The sequence below is a fragment of the Fukomys damarensis genome, unplaced genomic scaffold (genome assembly GCF_012274545.1).
Source record: "Fukomys damarensis isolate Sample0158 unplaced genomic scaffold, DMR_v1.0_HiC HiC_scaffold_39, whole genome shotgun sequence".
Taxonomy (NCBI): domain Eukaryota; kingdom Metazoa; phylum Chordata; class Mammalia; order Rodentia; family Bathyergidae; genus Fukomys; species Fukomys damarensis.
In genome coordinates, this window is record NW_022900951.1 from 122,102,402 (window position 1) to 122,124,694 (window position 22,293).

Genomic DNA, 22,293 nt, shown 5'->3' on the forward strand with positions numbered 1-22,293 from the left:
GTGATTATGGTGATGGATTCACAACTCAGAGTATACCAAAAACCACTGAATTTTACATTCTACATGGGCAAATTATATGGCATGTAATCATATATCAATAAAACTTACATTATACAGATAGGATTTTGCCTCAACCAGCACCTCTAAAGGCCCCTTAGCATTCAGTTTATTCACTTCTGAATATTTGAAATTGCTTACAAAACACTGCTTGCTTTGGAAGTAAGGTCAGTGGTGTGCTTTTGCTTCTTCATTTTCAGTGTGCGTTCTTCTATGGTACTAAGTAAAGAAAAAACTTTATGGTTTGTGTTTGTGTGTGTGTTGGTTTTTGGGGGGTTAGTGTTTTTCAGACAGGGCCTTGCTAATGTAGTTCAGGCTGCCTTGAACTCACTATGTAGCCCAGGTTAGAGTTGAATTCATAATGATCCTCCTGCCTCAGCCTCCTGAGTGCTGGGATTACAGGTGGGCACCACCACACCTAGTTTATGTCGTTATTTATTCCTAACATCATGAAAAGGGTATTTAGTCATTATAGTTCACAGTACATTTATATTAAAACAAGAGGTAAATCTATCTTGGCATATGGAAGTCCTTTGCTTACATTCTGAATGTATAAAATTTTCTTCATTATAAAATAACACATTATCAACATGGAAAATATGGGGAAATGCAAAAATGATGAGAAAAAAGACACCTCTATTCCCACCAATGCTATAACAACTATTAGCACTTTGATTTGTTCCTCCTTTGTTTTGCAATGCACAGTGCGTATTTTTCCACATACTGTAATTGTGATCACATGGTGTAGTTCAGTGTTTATCCACTATTTTCATTATCTCTTTGACAAATGAAAGTAGTAAAATTTAGACACTGACCTGGCTCTCAAGCTTCCACCTCCCTCCCCCATTCTTTCTCCTGTAGCTCAGAACCATCACCAACTGAGCCTACAGACAATGAAGGGATTAGGAAGAAAAGCAATCAAACCAGGCTTGAAACGTCCACCACCCTGAAGAAACCATCCATCACTGGGAAGCTTACTGTCCTTTCTCTCAGGGTTACATAGAATGGATCAATATCACAGCAACAGTTCAGTTTCATCTTGGCCAAGAAGGTTATGAATATGAACGGCGACTTTTGCTCTCTTTTGATCAGGTTTTTGATCACCTTACCATTCCACTGAAGATCTGCCATGCTGCTGCGGTCTTCTGGTAGATAACTTGTTCAAAGCTGTTAGTACAATCCACAGGATGGCTAGTTCTCTCCAAATCAGAAAGTTGTTTCCCTTCTTAGGGCATGATTTTAATAGTGTAAGAGCATTCTAGGCCCAACATTGTATTTTAAAAACCAATAGTATAAATTGCACTGATGAGCAATAAGTGGTGTGGGGCCTGTACAAAGAATAAAGAAATATAAGTTCCATCTATTCTAACATATCAAGCCAGCAAAAGACAAATAAGTCCAGAGCTTATGAGTGGAACAGAATTCTTTTAAAAGGAAGGTGTTTAAAAACACTGCACTGGAAAATGTGTACTTACTGTGCAGACGTGCTCTGTTAGAAGTGCCATTTGATCCATCAAGCTGAGCCCCACAATTGAAAATCCACATGTGCACTGCAAGATATACCGAGGCAACATCTTAATTTACCAAGTCAGAACCCGCAGAAGCTGCTGATGTGTTTGGTAGACAGCAGAGGAAAGGAGACTTGTTGCTAATACCCTTGTGCATCCTAAGTCTCAATTTTCTCTATTATGTGTTCATTATTAATGTGTCTTATCTCTCCTTTTATACAAATGGAAATGACATGCTAAAAAAGAAAGGAGTCACCTCAAGCCAGTTGTTTGGATCTAGCTGTGATCAAAAGAGCTATTAGGACAAAGGCAGAAAGAAACAGATTATGCAAAGCTTGTAACATTAGTCACTAATAGCATCCTGTGGGAGAGCTAAATGTGATAAGATGGGTACATAGAACAATGTCAAATTAACCCATCTTTTCAAGGACTCCAGCAGTAAAAAACCCAAACTGAAAATGTGGGTATTTGTGAATCTAATGGTCAAAAGTTACAAATAAAACACGCAATTTTTGCACTTTACTAAAATGATCCTAAAGTCATATAGAAAGGAAAATATTTGGTTCAAACCCGGAAAGAAGTTCAATTTAACTCTTGAGAAAGTAGTTTTATGGGAGGCCACTTGGAGAGAGTAGATATGGCTGTGGAGTTTTCTTCCCTCACTTTGATGAACATACAGCTATGGAATGAACTGAAGTCATAAAGAAAAACATCAAATACAAGGAATAATGAGCAGAGTGCAGTAAATGAGTGATTAAACTCAAAGATACCTTCTCAGGCTATTAATTTAATTTATATCAAAGCATTCATGAGTCCAATAATAAACCTGGCACAGAAAAAGTTAATTTATAATATATAAATATTTAAATTTATAATATATTACATTCTCGTGGAATTATTTTCTCAATGTTTAGTCTTGCAATTTCAAAATAACTAGAAAACACCATGATGACACTGTTTTTCAGGCTAGAGGGTAGAGATTATAGATCATTCTTTAAGTGATTCTTTAGATTTTATTTGGAATAATATGGGAAGTTCATTCACAATTTCAGTTTGTCATTTTTCTATATCAAAGACAGGTGGGATTAAATGTAAACATATGGGAAGATATTTTTCTAAGTCTAAAATGTCTTGCATATTTGTATACTCGTCTCATTATTATAAAGGGCTAGGATGCTACTTGCCTGTCACCTTAAAGTAATTTAATCAGGGAAATAGAGAGTGGCCAGCCCTAAATTAATCTACTGCAGAAAAAAGCAGAATATAGAAAATAGCTTTACTAAGCAGGCTCTTTTTTCTCTATCCTTTATAAAAACCAATGTGCTGAGAGCAGTTTCAGCTATACTTTCCTTATGCCTCTATGCCAGCAATCATTGGCCTCCCCATAAGGTTTATAGGCTTTTTCCACGACAAAATTGATCTCTGTATTGTCTTTCCATTTGTATGTTCAGACTTTTTATGTTTGAAATTGAACAAGTGTCCTTGTTTCAGTCTCTTCTAACAGCATTTGAGGCTTTCTGGCACTTTAAACTGGACCCCATAAGTCTACCTTACCCTGCTGCCAGCACTGCCCACCACTACACATTTTAACATGAGATCATTTCTTGCATAGTTGGCAGGAGTGGCTTGTTTTCCTCATTCTCAGCGGTAGTAGATGAAATTTGTTTCCCTCATTCCTTTACCCCTATGTCCCTGAATCACTCCTGTCCTAGTCTTAGGGAAGTCACGCAGAGTACCATTAGAGTTTTTAAAATTAAAATGAAATTATAAAACATTAAGAATAAATAGAGAATAATATTAATCTTCTGTCAGGATGGACCGGGCTTTTACAAATATATAACAATTAAAAAATAAAAATATTTTGTGTGCTGGAACAAAACTAAATTGTAAACAAAAAGCAGGGAAACATAGTTGCCAAATATGTGCGACACAGGGAAACTTTAATAAATAAAAAGATAACTTGTCCAATCAACTCTGTGGGGTCTTTTATTACAATGTTTAACTTTCCTTTGTATTGAGCTGTGAAGTTCTTTGTATATTAACCATATTAACTTTTTGTGTGTCACGAGGAAAATGACACAGGGGTGGGGGAAGCAAGTACCTCTCGGAGGAATGGGGCACTTCTTTTGTATTATTAGTTCAATTGTACAAAATAATGAGGGGCAGTGTAATCATCTGATACATGTTATGGCGTATAATGATCAAATTAAGGTAATTAACATTTCCATTTTAAAAGTTTCTGATTATTTCATAATAACTGTGCGTATTGATAGGAGAGGGGCATTTCTAGAAAATCTTGTTTTCCTTATTAAAATACAGATGTCACCCACCTTCCTTCCTTCCTTCTTTCTGCCTTGGACAAAATGAAAGGCTCAAGTTGAGGCCACTGAATCAATACTGGCAGCTGTGGGCTTCCAGATACCCATTTGCATGAAGAAAAGGTAGACTTGTTTTCATTTAAACCGCAGTTAATGAGATTTCCAGAGACTTTAAATGAAAACTATTTCTTCCAGATGTTCCTCACATGATTAAGCAATGCACACACAAGAAGTTAGAAATGGTTGGAAAATACATGTAAAGATTGTTTTATTTGTGTGATGGCTAATCGTGCTCATCAACTTGATGTCTAATACCTGGTAAAACACTATGTTTGGGTGTGTATGCCAGGGTGTTTCTGCAGGAACACCCACCTGCTCCTGACTTGGGATGTTAGCACCTGGTTATCAGGCTTTCTAACGCAGACTGTGATTTACACCATTGGTGCCCTGCTTCTCAGGCTTCAGGCCTGGACTAAATTGTACCACTGGCTCTCCTGAGCGTCCAGCTGGTTGATAGCAGAGCATTAGACCTACCAGCCTCTAAAATCTAAAGGCAATTATTAGAATAAATCTATACCCTAAGTATACTGATGTAAATTTTCATTTGACACAGAATTTATATACATGTGTGTGTATATACAGATATACATATCCTCTCATATAGTAAAAAATAAGATAGCTTCCTTGAAGACATGATGCTTACTGAAATAAGCCAGTCATAAATGGACAAATACTGTTTGATTTCACTTCCAACCTATAGAGACAGAAAGAAAAATAATGGTAGCCAAGCGCTGAGAGAGGAAAGAGAGGTAGTATTTCATAGAACAGAATTTTAGGAGGGGAAGATGAGAAAGTTCTGGAAATGGAGGGTGGTGATGGTTGCACAACCATGTAAATGTATTTAATGCCACCTAACTGTACCCTTAAAAGTGGTTACAATGGTTAATTTTATGCTGTACACATTTTAGCACAATGAAAATAGAATCAGACAAATGAAAGTGTCATACTTTTTTTCAAATTTAAAACTGACTACATTTTCAGGTTTTTATTAATGTTGTTCATGGGGGTCCACAGCGTTTCTGTGCATGGGAAAATAGGGATTTTCACGTACTATTGTTTGTGGGGATTCTAAATTGCCCAAACCACTTTATCTACAGTCTTATAATTATTCATACACTTTAACACCATGATTCTACTTCTAGGAATCCTGCCATTCAAATAATGGAAAATATAGGCAATGCCTTATACTCAAAGATGCTCCTAAGAACATTGCTTCTCATATCAAACAATTGGAAGCAAATTATGCATCCGGAAAAAGTTTGGTTTAAATGCATTGTTGTCTATCCTTTCCATGCAGTACTATACCACTACAGTGACCAATGGGATACATTAAATGCTCTTAAATTCACTGCATATTTCAATTACCTAAGGAGGTTTTTCAATTTCCAGAACAAGCCATACCTCAAATTTGTTAAATGAGGACTTCTGGAGGTGGGGCTCAGGCATCAGTACTTTTTAAAGCTACCTTCACCCCCTCCACCTACTGATTCCAATGTGCAGCCAAGTTTAAGAATCACTTGTGTGGGTTTCTATTTATTGACATGAAAAAAGTATAAATATTCACTAGAATTTGATGATAAAAGCAGATTATAAAACAGTCTATATAGCATGCGCTTATTTAAAAATATAAACGTGTGGGACTTTTGAGTAAAGATGATGGATTGAAAGCCCACTTTTGCTTCTACTTCTTTCTGAAATTCCACTGAAACAACAATAAAAAGATTTTTTTAAAGGTGCAAAGTTATGTGAAAAAAATAATTGGAAGGGAGAAAACAGCAGCACAAGTCTGGAAGCTTGAAAGCATCTCAGTGGTAATTTAGTAAAATGAAGGCGAAAGCCTAAATTGATATTATAGGGAGTTTAGAAATAACTCAATTTGGAATGCAGAATCCCCACCCAAGATGATAAGCAGATTAAGATAAGTGAAAACAGGTATCTCCAGAAGGAAGAAAAGTCTCTTGAAAATTTACTTAGGAAACAGTTACAACTCCAGACCCCTTCCCCACCCCCACCCATAGTTGGGGGTTTAATTTCTGGAGAGGGTAAAACAGAAGATCTAGATAAAGAATCACCATACACCATTTGTGGGCTAAGGGCACTGATAGCAGATGTTTACAGTTAATACTGAAATTCCCTTCCCTACTCAACTGCCTTCCCCTACTCAGTTACCAGAGCTGGTGGTGGCAGTCAGGCTTATACTTTCCAGGAAGGAGTTAGAAAGGAATCTCATCAGACCAAGAAGAGAGACCAGAAAGTGCTTGATATGAGCTTGGTGTGATCCCCTTCAAATTCATATGTTGAAGTCCAAGCCCCAGTACTTCAGAAAAGTGCTGTATTTGGAGATAGAGTCTTTAAAGATATGATTAGGATAAAATGAAATCATTAGGGCAGGCCCTAATCCAATATGACTGGTATTTTTATAAACAGAATAAATCTGGAACCAGGCCACACGGCACATGCCTGGAGTCCCAGCTACTCAGAAGACTGACGCAAGAGGATCATTTGACCCTAAGAGTTTGATAACAGCCCGAGACACACAGCAAAAATTTGTCTCAAAAAAGAAGTGCAAATTTGAACACACATACAGAGAGACCATATGAAGATCTAAAAAGAAGGTTGGCCATCTCCAAGCCAAGAAGAGAGTACTCAGAAGAAACTAACAACAACAAAAAAATTAAGATGTGCCATGCACATGTACCAAATATCCACAGTAAAAGTAGTCATTATGTATTCCAAACATGTATTAGTAAATAAATTAAGGTTTAAAAAAACAGGAAATTAACCCTGTTGACACCTTGCCCTGGACTTCTGTCTCCAGAATTATGAGAGTAGATCTCTGTTATTTTAGCCATTAATGTTTATAAAATATTGTTATGACAATCCTGGTGAACTAATGTATTACTACATCAGCATCTCCCTCCAAATGTCCCAACCATTCCACCCTGCAGTAAAAATTAAAGTTCACAAGACCTACTCACATCCTCAGAGCTTTTGGTACTTTAGTAGACATCCACGGCTTATCAGATATCTGTAAATATTACTGACGTGATAGATAAAATCCAAACCAGACAAACATGCAATAAATATAAAAATTACTCAGAGAAAGAAGGGACTATTCATGATGGGAAAAATAAAAAAATATTTTATTGGTATATTTTTGGAATACATAATAATTACATTCATCTTGGGGAACTGGTACATATAAAAACATTTCTTAATTACATACTGAAACATGCTACAATATGGATGAAGTTTGAGAACATCATGCTAGGTGAATTGAATCACATAGAAAGGGAAATATACTACGTAATTCAATTTATATGAAATGTCCAAAATTAGCAAATTCAGAAAGTCAAATAGTGATTGCTCAGGAATGGGGAGAGGAGGGGACAGAAAGTGACTACTAATGGGCACAGAGTATATGAGGTGGTGAAGAAAATGTCTGGAATTACATAATGATGGCTTTACAACTCAATGAATGCACTAAACCCATTGAACTTTACATTTTGAAAGGGCTAATTTTATGGCATGTAATTATGTAATTATGTCTTAAGCTTCTATAAAAATTATATGATAATCCTCATGGAAAAATAAGATAAATATATATATATATATATATGTATATATATATATGCAAACTTTCTGTTATAACACAAGGGATAGTCAAAACCACCAATAAAGTATTTGAAAATTAAATTACATAACTGCAATAAATTAAAATCAATAAAATTGAAATAGAAAATTGGAGACTGTTTCCTAGAAAATGGAGCAAAAAGATGAAAAAACAAAATAACAAAAAGATAAAATTAGAGACCTAGCCAGAGAGATAGTCTTTAAATAATGGCAGTACAACTGACAGTAGAGAGAAAGCAATGGAAATATTTTGTTGATGTATAACTAACTCTTCGAAAGCTTAATGGCTTACAACAGTGATCACGTATTGTCTCTTCCGGCAAAGAGCTCTCTTCTAGATAGGTATTTAGAATAAACAGAGTGGATGCTTTGTGCTCTGCAATGTCTGAGGCCTAAGCTGAAAGGTTGAGGGCTGGAATTGTCTGAAGGATCATTTACAGGTAGAGCAGTTGATACTGGCTGTCAGCTGAAGATCTATCTAAAGCCAGCAAGAAACACCACATGTGGCCCAGGTATTCTCACAGTGTGACAGCTGGATTCCAAGAATATGGGAAGAGGTGGGAATTCAGGCTGAAATCATATTTCTTGTATATCCTAGCCTTCTGCCACATTGTAAAGTTTGAGACAAATGCAGAAGCACACCTATGTTCAAGGTAAGGGAATATAGACTCCACAGAGTAAGTCACTCACACTGTAAGATGAATTTAAGGGATAGGAAAGAGATAGAGACAGAAAGAGAGGGGGGCATGCATGGTTATTTATGATAATACAATCTTATCACAGGAGAAAAACTTCTAAGAGATATCACGATACAAGACAAAATTTCCAGAATGGAAGTACGTCAATTTTCAGCTTAAAAGGGCTAAGTGCTCAACACAATGAAAAAAAAATATAATGACATAAGTTGCCCACTTGAGAATTTTTAGAATGTGGAGTTTAAAGTGAAGATCTTAAAAACTTCTGTTTGCTCTTTTTGTTTCTGGAATTTGTTTTTTAAATGGTCTACTCTTTTCCTTCTGGAACTTTCTACTGTCCCACTGGGGAAACAATTCATCACACAACTCCACTCCCCATACCTCAGAAGTGTATACTTTCCTCAAGTAGATCGATGTACCCCCTTCCACATCACTTTGGTTCACAATATTACACAAATAAAGCCAAGCCTGGCTTTTTATTCAGAGATTAATACAGACATCGGTTACAAAAGGCCTCGTCTGAGACTGTAAGCACTAGGGACAAGGTAAGCCGGGAGCTGCCAGAAGCTGTCTTTGCAGCCATGTCCAAGAGACCTGTTGGAGAATGAAGCCAATGCTAAAAGAAATAGAGCCAAGAGAAAGACCAAATTGAAATGAGGTTCTTTGAATGCTTGGAACTAGCTCCACCCTAAGCATCTAAGGTTATGTGAGCCAACAGATTTATTTGCTTAGGCTCATTTGCAATACATTTCTGTCACTTAAAACCAAGAGAATCTTAACTAATTCAATATTTCATCGCATGGGTATTTCACAGGAGAATATACATGAGACAGAAATCTGACAGAATATGCTTTCAGTTTCCCAAAGGTAAATTCTGACAGTAAACAGGTATTCCTAGGATGTTCAAATAATTCAGGTTAAAAATTAAAAGTCTTTTGCCCCCGGGATTAATTCATATTTCAGTGAGATCTTTTCAGGGAATTAGAGATTCTCTCAGTCCATCAAATAATTCTCAGTAATTCAACATTAGTTATGTACGTGCAAATAGTCAATTTTAAGAAGGCAGTACTATTTTCAGAAATGTCGTATATCCTAAATTGAATCTCTAGGATACATTGTAACAGATGAAGACATTATAAAAGGGGCTTATAATTCTAATTTTCTAAATGTAACAAATCATTTAGAATCGCTTAAATTTTCAAAATATTGTTTTTCTAATCATTATGTTACTGTTCATAATCTAAAAATAGGCATTCTCAGCATTAAAACAGAAAAATTAATATTTTTCAGAATTAAAAGAAAAAATTCAAATATGGTTAACAATGAGTTTATGTGAGACAGTGTGTTTTTACTTTTTTTTTAGACTGTAGATACATTTTTTTTTACAAAAGAAAGGGAAAAAGGGAGAAAAAGAAAAATAACTCAGATTTGAATTATTTGTTGACTATAAGCATAATTTCAAATTTTCAGGTATGAAAATATGTCAGAAGGTTTTTGTACTGTGATTCCATCAAGAACAACCTTCCAAACACACACACATACACACACACACACACACACACACACACACACATTCTAAGCTTAGTGTAAACAGTTTTTGTGATAATGTATTTTCCCACTGCGGTACCTCAGAAGGAAAGAAAGTGTTCAAAATCAGTTAGCTTTACCTTTGCAGTTTAATGTTATTCTGTTTCCAGAATGAACTCTAATAAAGAGCATTTTACTTGGCTCATCTGAAGTCAATTTAAATGGACTCAAAGCCACTGAAACACCTAACCTAAGCTTTCGGCCTTCTTTATCTGTATTACTCACCATTGAGAATACAAAATCAACTAGGATTTCCAGGGGAGATAAAAACCAAAAATATTATAATCACCAGACCATGGCTCTTTAGAAAAGGCTTTTGAAAAAGTTAAAATACAGAAAATTATTGGTTCCTGTCATTATTTCTTAGAGGGGAAAAAAACCTTATTTTTAAAGCATATTTTCTTTATGATCCACCTGAACTAGATAGCTGTTTCGCTCAGGTGCTGCTTAAGTGCCTTATTACATAACCACACTCAAGTGTCACAAAATCCTCTGTGGTAGATACTATTATTATTTGCATTTTAGAAAGGAGAAAACAGAGACGTAGAACTGTAACTTACTAGAGGCCTCACAACTAGTAAGGAGAAGAACCGGAATCTGAACCTCTAGCAGTATGAGTCTATAATCTTAACCACCTCTTTCTAGTACCTACAACTCAGAAAACTGGTTTGAAAATGCCTTTTGGTTATAGCTGATCAGCCCTGAGAAAAAACATTAATTCATCCTTAGAGAGACATTTATTTACTCTAGAGATACGAAATACCAGTACCTAATAAAATAAAATCACTTTCTAGTCAATAAAAAGCTATTCCAATCAAACCATTTTAGCAATATAAGATAGAAGAAAATGTCACTACTATTAATATCTAATCCCTAAGAAAATATTTGGGTCGAATTATAAACTAGTATCTATAAAAATAATTTGTATTTTCTTCACCAAAGAATAATCACATTTAATCTGTCCATGATCAGCTTACAGAAAATGATATTTCAGGTATCTTGGCTTAAAACAACACATAAAAGCCACTTTCCCTGTCATTATTTCTATTTTATCAAAGTAATGAAAGTTAGAAGCTTCAGAAAATCCCATGACAAAAGGTCACAGAATTCTCCCATAATACCTTGCCCCAAACACGAGCCCATTCCTCAAAAACAATCTTCATTATCTCTTTGTGAGCTAACTGGAAGTACAAATGATATGCTGAGACATCTATTTCTTCATCTGAATCTGTAGACATCATCACAGCCTTGATATAGAAGATGAGTACTTAATTTACATGACGATTCTGGTCCTCTCTCTATGTCTTGATTTTTGATCTTTGCTATTTTTACTTTCTCTCTACATACCTAGATAAAATAAATAAGGTACTGCCTAGTTACATCAACTTTTGATAGTATCTCTTGGACGAAATATAAATATGAGCAACAATGACAACATAGAAAGGGGGATGTAGGGCTGTGGATTTAGCTCAGTGGTTCTTCCACCTGCCTCGCAAGCACAAGGTCCCAAGAGTTCTAGAAAGGGGATGTAAATGAGGCCAATTTCTCAGGTGAGTGATCTAAGTACAGCCACAGAGTTCTCCACCTGTAAGGGTTAAGTTCCAGATTCAATGTTTTGTTGCTATCTGATGTCTTTGGGACATTAAAGAAACCTTAGAAATGGAAAAAGAGGCCTTGTTCATGGCCAAGTGATCCCTAATTCACCATAATGCCAACCAAAATCCCAATGATTGATAAAGTTATATACTTAAGAATATTCAAGGTTCGCCTTTCCTTTATCAGACATCAAAGATTATTATAAAGCAATACTGCTGTGATCTTGATATATGGATAAATGAACAGAAAATAAAACACTATAGTGTGAAAACAAATCTATGAATATACAGAAATGGTTTATGCCAGGAGTGGTATTCATATTTACTCAGTAAAATGTCCCTGGGACAATTGGATCCGCTACCATATTTCCTACTTAAAAATCAGTTGCTGTTTCACCACCTACCTCGCAAGCACAAGGACCCAAGTTTCGATCACCAGTACCTAAAAAAGCAAAAACAAAAATAAACAAACAAAAATCACTAGCTGATGGATGAACATTTTAATATTAAGGAATAATACTTTAATGTATATAAAACAGTATGGGATGGTATCTGTATAAATTCAAACTAAGGAAGTACTTTTTATAAAAGATTCATAAAGCAATGGCAATAAAAGAAAATATTGATAAATTTGAGTCCAATACAATGATTAACTATTGTTCATTGTAAATGTTTGATCTCTGCCAAACACATACATATAATATTGACAAGCAATTCTATCATTATTTTTATTATATGAATTTATGTTTCCTGCTTATAAATTCTGTTATTTCAAGGGAGGGAAAAAGTAAAAAGGATCAAGCTGTTATTGCATATGTATCGATTCCTTACAATTAATTATTTATTATGCATTGCAAATATATAAGTGAAAATTATAAAAACCAAATTTTATTAATATTTCTTTATTCTGTCAATCAGTTTTGTAAAAGTTCTAAGTTATAGGTATTTTCAAAGAAAACGCACTCGGATTTTTGTCCTATCTACCACTTTTTTATTGTTAATTTATTAATTTTATCTTTTATTTTTCTTAATTGCCTTTCCAGGATTTTTCTTCTTTCTGATATTTTTAGATACTTGTTTTTATGTATTTCATTTTATTTTTTAAATGAAGATATCTAAACCTATGAGTTTTCCTCTGAGAATATATTATTTTGAATTATTATAATTGTTTTCCAAGGAGTTTTTAACTTTTTTCTTTGATGCAAAGGTTATTTTGAAAGGGTGTTTTTAGTATCTATAAGGGTTACCTTTATATTATTTATTTCTAATTTTAATTAAATTGGATCAGTGAACATGATTGGTAAAGGAACCATTTCAAAATTCTATTTCAATTTTCTTTTTGGATCAACTAGCACTGGTATTTTAAATATTCTATTACTTCCTTTTCTTCACAAGATGGTATGCTTGCCAATTCACAATTTTGATTATGCTATTCAAGCCACTCTGTGTGCCCCAAGGGAATTGTGTCCAGATTCTAGACAGAGCACAAACAGAACAGTACTTAAACAAAATAGTTTTATTTTCTTACACACACAGCACATAGCCCAAAGAAACCAAATCTGGAAATAGATAGCCCAGGACTGATATGGCAGCTCTACATTATCACTGCTGTTCTGGATTCCTTTTATCTTTTGGCTTTGCAAGATTGAATTCTATCTTCAAGGTTGCTTCATGGCCATAAGATGAATGTTGCAATTTTAACTATCGCATGCAACATTCCAGGCAGAAGAAGTCAGAAAGGAAAGGGGCAAAAGATATTTTATAGTTGAGTCAGCCTTCTGAAAAGAATTCTCCTAGCATTCTCACTGATGATTTGTTTATAAATTAGTGAAAATTCCTTCTTCCTATACTTAGCTTGTATGTTGTTTACTGTATATAGCTATGTTTAAGCTTAGTATACCCTTGCCTTTCATGATTACACAATGTTGTCTTTTTTAATACATTTAACACTAAATCATTCTTGCACTTTTATTTTCTTTTGTCTAATATTTTGACCCATCTTTCATTTCAGTATATTTTAACCTACTTGACCATCTCTGTAGTCTAATGGAAATACCAATCTATTCAAATATGAGGTCTGATATGTTTTCTCTTGAATTTTGCATCCTGATTTACACTTGATATTTATTTTGTATGCTGGGGGCTATTTTTCTTTCCTCTAATATACATTTCATTACTATTTATTTAAAATAAGATATAGACTGTTGTTTCCATTAAAATACTTGACAAAAAAGTGGATATAGAGCTTTTGCTAGTGGAGAGGGGAAGAAGAGTTGGCAGGCGCAGGGAGGGAAGGGATGCGAAGGGGACAAAAAAAGAATTAAGATGTGCTATGTATATGTACAAACAATAGATGTAATCATTACATACTGCAAACATGTACTAATGAAAAGGAAAAATAAAAAATGCTCCATTTCTTCTCTCAGTTTTCCCATGTCAGTAAGATGAAACATTTGGAATACATTCACTTCACCTTACCCTGCTGCAGCTATCTTTGAAAGACCTTTATTTCCTCTCATGTCCCAGCTTTCAGCATAACCTCTACTTATAATGCTGGAGGAACTGAATATCGGTTTGAAAAATATAAAGCTTGACCCATACCACCAACCTTATACAACAATTAAATTGAAATGTGTGGTAGACTTAAGCCTAAAAGGTAAAGCTATAAAAATTTTAGAAAATAACAGGAAAAATGTCTTGCCCCCTTGGGAGAAGGAAAGATTTAGATAGAATACGCAGACCACAACTGTGTAGAGAATAAATAAACCAGACATCATCAAAATTAAAAATTCCTGCTCTTTGAAAGGTGCATTTAAAAATAAAAAAGACAAGCCAGGGATTTAGCTCAGCGGTTCGGTGGCCTGCCTTGCAAGCGCAAGGACCCGAGTTCAAACCCGGTACCAAAAAATAAAATAAATAAAAATAAAGAAGACAAGTTATAGGCTCAAAAATATCTTCAAAACACACAACTAGTAAAGATCATGTATCCAGAAAAGTAAGAGAAACAACTAATTTAAAAATAGGCAAAGGTTTTAGGGCAGTTTGTCAAAAAAGATTCACAAATCAGGGCTGGGGACTTATCTCAGTGGTGTCACTGCCTGCCTTGCAAGCACAAGGTCCTGAGTTAGATTTCCAGTACCAAACAAACAAATAAACCACACACACACAAATGAATAATAAACATGCACTCAACAGGACTACTCATCGAGGAAATACAACTTAAAACCCATATATGATACATATTATTACTCACACATTAGAATGGCAGTTATTTTAACCAACAGTATTTAATATTGGCTAAGATGTTGAACAACATCCATTTCATGGTGGAAATGCAAGCTACAGGCAATTTGGGAGAAAAAGTCAAGAATTCCTTACAAAGTTAAGCACATATTTACCATATGATTCAGCAATACCAGCCCTAGGTATTTAACCAAGAGAAATAAAAACTTCTATTCATACACATATTCGACACATAGAATCTTTATACTATGTTTATTCATAATCTCCCAAAACAGAAAACAATCAAATGTTCTTCAAATAGTGAACAGACAAGACTTTGGTACTTATATTTATGTAGGTACTGTACTACTACTCAGCAACGCAAAGTAACAAAGTACTAATACATGCAACTGCAAGGATGAATTTCAAATGAGTTTTGCTAAGGGCAAAAATTCATTCTTGGAAGGCTGGACATTGTATATTTCATTAATATGACATCTTGGAAAAGGCAAAACTATAGGGAAAGAAAATAGATCAGTGATTGCTGGGGGCTAGCTATAAAAGAGGGGTTGTGGCTATAAAACAGTGACTACTTGTCAAAACTTAAAGAAGCATATACCAAAAACAGTAAAATGTACTTTATGTAAATTACACTTCAATAAAAAAAGACAAACAAATGAAGCCCAATTTTGCACTCTGCAGTTGTCTCATGATTAATATAGTGATAAAGCACAAAATACATTCCTTCCAAGTAATCTCGTGAATAGAGCCCATAAAATCCTCCAATCTGGAATACAGTTTTAACAGAATCATAAGAGGCCAAGCAGAAGTTGAAATCCCTACTTAGACTTGGGGGAGACCAAGGCCAGTAGTGTATTACTCAGGAATTTCACTACTTCAGAGAAATTCTTTTCTTGAGGCTGGTGATACCAGTAGCTCTCAACTTGCATATCCAGTTGGCATCTGTTTTCAGCTGTAATCTGATCTGGGGGAAGGGCTCAGTCAAGCCTGTGTCCTGGAGGTCATTTTCTGAAAAGGTATTTCTTTTTCTAATTTCTATTCTCGATTTTAATGATGGGGTAGTTGCACATATTTTCTCATTAAACAAAAAAGAAAACATTTGGCATTCTACAAATTGTTGGAAACGGTTAAGCTATTTCTAAAGGATATGTAAAGAAATTTCTTTTGTAGAAAATATACATCAAAGAGTATAAAATATAAAATCCACATTAAAAATGTCTTTTGCTTCACAAAAAAGATGGAAAAGTTAGGAACCAAAGTTAAGAATCTGTTATCATGAAGCCAGTAAGAAAGTCCCAACAATTTACAAAATCTCATTCTCCTATGGCCTACTAACCCCAATTCCTGGAAATGTAAAGGACAATAAAGGATATGGACATATTGGAAAGGCATTTCAATTTATCCATGGATCTACAAAAGTTCCAAATGAAAGGCAAAGAAATGTATTTCTCCTCTCCAAGGCCTAGAGCTGGACAGCGTGCTTCTCTCCCACCAGTTTTATCTGATTTTCTTAGCCTCTCTGACTCATAGTATCTTTCACGGTGTCTGGAGCCTACTGTGCATGCAGAAAGATGCCACTGTGACCTGTTACCAATTCCGATACTATGGCCTAAAGCCAAGATTTAAAAACTTTCCAAGTCAAAGAAAAAAAAAACCCGTTCTTCTCTCAAGGCTGTGTGAGCTTAACACCCCAACCCATCCCAGTTGTATTCCACTCCCATGTCTCTTTCCCTTTAAATAAAATCATGTTTGAATGAAAGTAAATGAAGTATTTAACTATCTAACGTTATGAAATAAAAAGTATTTTAATTCTTTAGGTAAATTGGCCTAAAGCCATTTAATTTCCTTATACTTGGGAGCATAGATCATTCTGGGAAGACCGAAACTGAGAGAACAATTGCTCAGATGCACTAAAAGTCCAAACATTATCTGATATACCTGCCCAGAACACCAATGTACACTCATTCATTTTCGAGCAAAATTTTGAACAGAAATTATTTTTGGACCATTAACCAATGGGAATGTCATATCTCATTTAGACATTTGTATTATTTGGTGGGTTCAATTCCATATAGAAATAATCATTTCTGACTTCTTGTTCTTTAGCACTTAAAAACAAAGGAATTCATTTACATAAATCAGAGAGTTCAAAGATTCACGCTGCCTCTAATGGGAAAGTATTAATATACATTTGAAATAAAAGTTACTCTCAATGAAAACTTTAATTTGAAGCTTTTCTTCCTTAGCTACTTGTTCAGGGAAAGTCAATATAAACAAAAGATTAAACTTCACTATTTAAATCTGGTTTTATAGTCTTTGTGTTTTGCACCTTCTCTACAAGGAGAGTGAGCTTTTTTTTTTAAACCTGGCTGTCACCACGTCCTACTTCTCAAAAGCCTTAGCTGCTGTCAAATCTCTGCCTGAGAAGTTACCAACTAACCATTTGCTGGGGTCCTGGGTTGGCACTCAAGCCCTCTCTAATTTTGTTTGTTCTCATCTGTGGTTTCAAGCTCCAAGGCTTGTCTTTGAAACACCTGTTTGAGCATCTGCCTGAATAGCATAGTGCCCCTGCTTTCAGGGATCCAACTCCCTTTCCTTGTTAAAAAACAGAAATTTAAAAAGACTAAAACAAAACAAAAAAAGAGCACTAGGAAGTGAGATACAACCATGTCTTCAAAACTGGAGAGAACTACAAATACTTGCTGAACACCAGTCATGGTTACCACAGCAAGAGAGCAGATGCGGTGCCACTTGGCATGGCTTTGCCCTTCCTTCTAAATTCCATCTGGGGTTGCAGCAGTCAGTGGCACTTTCCATGCAGGTAGTATCCTCCCAGAGCAGAGAAAGTAGCTGAATTCTCAGGCTAAAATCACGATCTGGGCAATTTGAATAATCCAGGTACTTTTTTAAGGCAATATTTACCAATGTAGAACTCTCCTGTTTTAGGGACACTGAGGGGAGGGAGGAGTCAATGCCCTGGGAATTACCTGTACCAAAGCTTTCCAAGGTTCTGGAAAGGTCATTAGCCCACAACGATTCTTCTCACTGACCCTGTCAGGAGCTTCAATCTACAGACTCAGGTCTTTGTTCATCTAAGGGAGTCTTTGGGGGTCAGTTCTGGATTTTAGAAAGCCCTTAAGATAAGGCAGCTGTGCAGATGGGGGCAGATGGAGAAGATTCCCTGTAGATGAAGAGTATGGAAACAGAGCCCTGCTACACATCTCCCTTTTGTTCTGATGACCAAGCTTTTCCAAGGATATCCACACAGTGTTCTCCCACTCAGCCCAGGGCTCCTGGATGCTCTCTCCCCAGAGTTCCTAAAGCCCTTAGAGGAGAAATCCTATACTGCTTCTCTCCTAAAGAACCTAAAGTTTCATGTATACTGAAAAGTCCAGGGTCCCAGTGACTACTTGCCTTGAGAGAGGAAGAGAATGGAATAGAAATCTGTATGTCCAGAGTCCCCTTGCTCCATTTCTAAAACTTTATAATACACGAATATTAAAGAATTTTTATTACAAGCCATAAATTGACTTTCAATTTTAAAACTCTGCCTGATTTCCCTTCAAGTTTATTACAAGCATTTTCAGACATTTATTATGGTAAAGAACCTTCTGATTTTAAAAAGCTACAAGAATTGCGCCATATTTAGTGTGTGTATGGTTTTCTTATCAGAAGACTTAACTGTCAGTGATCTGATTAACACCAGCTCCAAATCCTAATTTCAAAGAATTAATTTCTTCTGAATAATTTATCAGTAAGTTTCCATGAATAACAACATTCTGATGAAAATGTACTTTGTTATGTTCTTATTTACATAAAAAGATCACCATTTATGTGGAAAAAGTAGCATTATAAAATAAATATCTTTCAAGTCAAGCTGACTTTCATTTCCTTTTTTTACAATATTGCACTTTGGTCAGTATTCATAACTCAGCCTTCAGTACTAAAAGAACCCAGCAAATAGCAATCAGTTCTACCTCAAGGCTTTGCAAAATACATTCTTATCTAAACTGATGTTCAGGGCATACCAACCTAGATTTAAATGAGAGTCATAACAGCTAGTCAAATATTGGCATTTCTGTCTAAGCTTTTGTATAGTTCTAAAGAAACACTAGTCTCTTCAGCTTCTTGCAAATAATTCTGAATCTCCTGGCTGTGCTTCAGGTCTTTTCATAGAATCAGCCTTCTTGGCCCTGTGGCATTTTTTATTTCCTTCTTCCTGTACAGTATCTTTTATTATCTCTAAAATTATGTTACTAATTCCAACCAGAAGCAGCACTGCTAATATTACTGCCCTCTGTTTAGATCACCTCTGCCATTAGTGTCTACTAATACTGTAAGGGTGCTCATACCCAGTACTTAAGGCACTGCCATAAGCAAACAGAAATCACACTCCGTACACACTGGTAGAACACACTCGTCATCACTGCTTATAGAAGCTCCTGGGCTCGTGGCTATTGGAGACTTACATCCTCTCTATTTCAGTTTTATGAACTCTTTTCCTGGTTGGCACTCTTATGTCTAAAACTCCAGAATGACAGAACTCCAGAATCAGAATGACTGATATTACACTACACTTTGAATCAGTACCCTTGTCCTCTGCTCTCTATCCTTGAACATTATTTGTTTGATCTCTTTACTTGAAATATAAGTTCTTTCCCTATAGGCTTCACATTTTCATGAAAATAGATTTATGGTGGTCCTTTATACCATCAGGCTTCTGGACATGTCTAAGTTCCAGTTGTGAAAATATGTAAGGCTCATATCTAACGTACATTTGGATCCTATTCATTCTAATAATTGTTGGTATTATTTAAATCTGAACACTTAGGTTATCATGTAGTAATTTTTCTCCAACGTTCTCTTAATTTTTAAATAAGTTTTTATTCTGGAATAATCTTCGGTTGACCAAAGGTACAAAGATAACATAGATTCCCCATGTAACCCTCAAATAGTTTCCACTGTTAACATTTTACATTAACATGTTAGATTTTTTTCACAACTGAGAAACCAACATCTGTATTTTATTATGAACTAAACTACAAACTTTATTCAAACATCACTAGTTCTCCCACTACCTTCCTTTTTTTCTTACAGGATCCAATCCAGGATACCACACTGCATTTTATCATCACGTCTTTTTAGTGTCCTTCAATCTGTTACAGCTTACTGATCTTTCGTTGGCCTTTTAATATTTAAATGGGCATCTTAGTTCCTTAGTAAGACACTGTCTCAAAATAAAAATTTAAAAAGGGCTGAAGATATAGGTCAGTGTGAAAGACTTGGGTTTAATCCGTGAAGTAAAGAAAGCAAATATCCAAGAAGTGTAGGATATTTGTAAAAGGTATAGTATGAATAATGACATTACCAGAAGAAGTAGAGAAAAGAGAAGAAAAAAATGTTTGAAGTAACAAGAGCTGAGGATTTTACAGTTTTTCAAAATTAATGATAGATATCAAACCATAGATCCAAGAAGCTTGGAGGATATATACCAAATACACATACACACACACACACACACACACACACACACAAACACACACACACAAAAACACACAAGTTTCATACCTATCAATATAATGTTCATACTACAGAAAGTGAAGCTAGAAAAAGTCTAAATAGGTATAAGTGCAGAAAATCAAAATAATATAAATCAAAGTATTTTCATAGACATAAAGAAATTAAAATGTAACCAGAAACTGTCCCAAATATGTGACTACACAGCAATCCTCTAAATAAAACATAGATCAAAGGAGAAGTTTCATGAGCCATTAAAAATATGTGAAACTAAATGAAAAAAATACAACTTATCCACACTTATGGGATATAGCATAGGCAGTGGTTAAAAAATTATGTATCCATTATAAATTATTAGAATTTACCATTTATGTCAGCACCAAAACTCAAAATATGTAGGCATAAACCTCACAAAATATATACAAGATCTATACAAGGAAAACTGTAAGGGTTTGATGAAAGAAATAAAAGACCTACATACATGAGTTCTACATGAGACCTAAATCAATGGAGTGACAGTCCATGCTCACAAATAAAAAGGCTCAATATTGTGAAGATGTCACTTCTTTTCAGTTTTATCTATAGATTCAATGCAATTCCAATCAAAATCTCAGGAAATTATTTGTTAGTACTAACGAACTAGATGTAAAGTTTATATGTGTATTAGTCAATGCTTACTGGAGTCAGACACAAAAGAATACAAAACATCTGTCTGCGTGCTGGAGACCCAAAGGATCCAGTCAAGGGCTTGGAGTCCATGGCAATGTTCCCTGCCAGTCCATATTAAGGATCTGTGCCAGAAATGCCCAAGGGCCAGTGGTGGAGGCTAGAAAGTCTATGCTGGCAGGGTGAAAGATCTGTGCCAGACCACTGAGAGATTTGCACTCAAAGCCAGGAGACGACATTCAAGATGAAGACGAGGATTGAAGCTCTCCCAAAGGAAGACAACAGCCAAAGCTTCTCTGAAGAAAAATCTTCAAATGGCAGCTTCCTCAGAAAAATCAGCAGCATGCAGTCTTCCCCTCCCACTCTCCTTTTATGCCATTCCAGCAACAATCCTCAAGTGAGGTGTTTCTTCCTTGCCCAGAACTATGCTGACTCAGTTCATCTGGGTGTTATCACTCAAACTGACCATTAATGAATGCATAATAATATGGAAAAGCAAAAGTCCCAGAATAGTCAACACTATATTTTAAAGAACAAACTGCCTGACTTCAAGATTTATAATAGAGCTACAATAATCAATAATCAAGGCATTGTGGTATTGATGAGAGAATAGAAAAATAGATTAATAGAACAAAACAGAAAGTCCAAAACTAGACCCATATAAATATAGGCAATTGGTCATTGAAAAAAGAGCAAAGATGACTCAATGAAAAACTATGGTTTTTCCTACAATTTGTTCTGGTATAATTGGTTATCCACATGCAGACAAAAAAGCCATAGACTTTATATGCATCACAAAAATTACTCAGAATAAAGCAGAATCATAAATGCATAATGCAAAATTATAAAATTTCTACACAATAATATAGGAGAGAAATTAGTGAATTTGTATTTGGCAATAATTTGGGGGTATAAGGCCAAAACAATGATTCATGATTCTACTTATAAACTTCTACCCTGTAAAAAATACTAATAAATGGACAAATGGGAGAAAATATTTGCAAAATACTTACCTTATAAAGGGTTAGTATCCAAACTACATGAAAAACTAAAAAAATCATCAAAAAGAAGACAACCTAATTTAAAAATGGGCCAAGCATGGTGGTGCATGCTATAATCCCAACACACTGAGAGGCTGAGACAGGAGAATCACAAGTTCAAGCCCAGCCTAAGCAACTTCGTGAAAGCTTGTCTAAAAAAAATAAAAATAAAAAGGGGTGGAAATGCAGCTCATGACAAAGGCACTGGGTTCAATCCCCAGAACTGCCAAAAGATCTTTAAAAAGGCAGAAGATATGAGCTCTTGCCTTGTCAAAGAAGATATACAGCTGACAAACAAGCATGTGAAATTCAGTCCAATGTCATATGCATTAACAAATGGTGAATTGGAACAACAATGATTAGGATCAAGAACA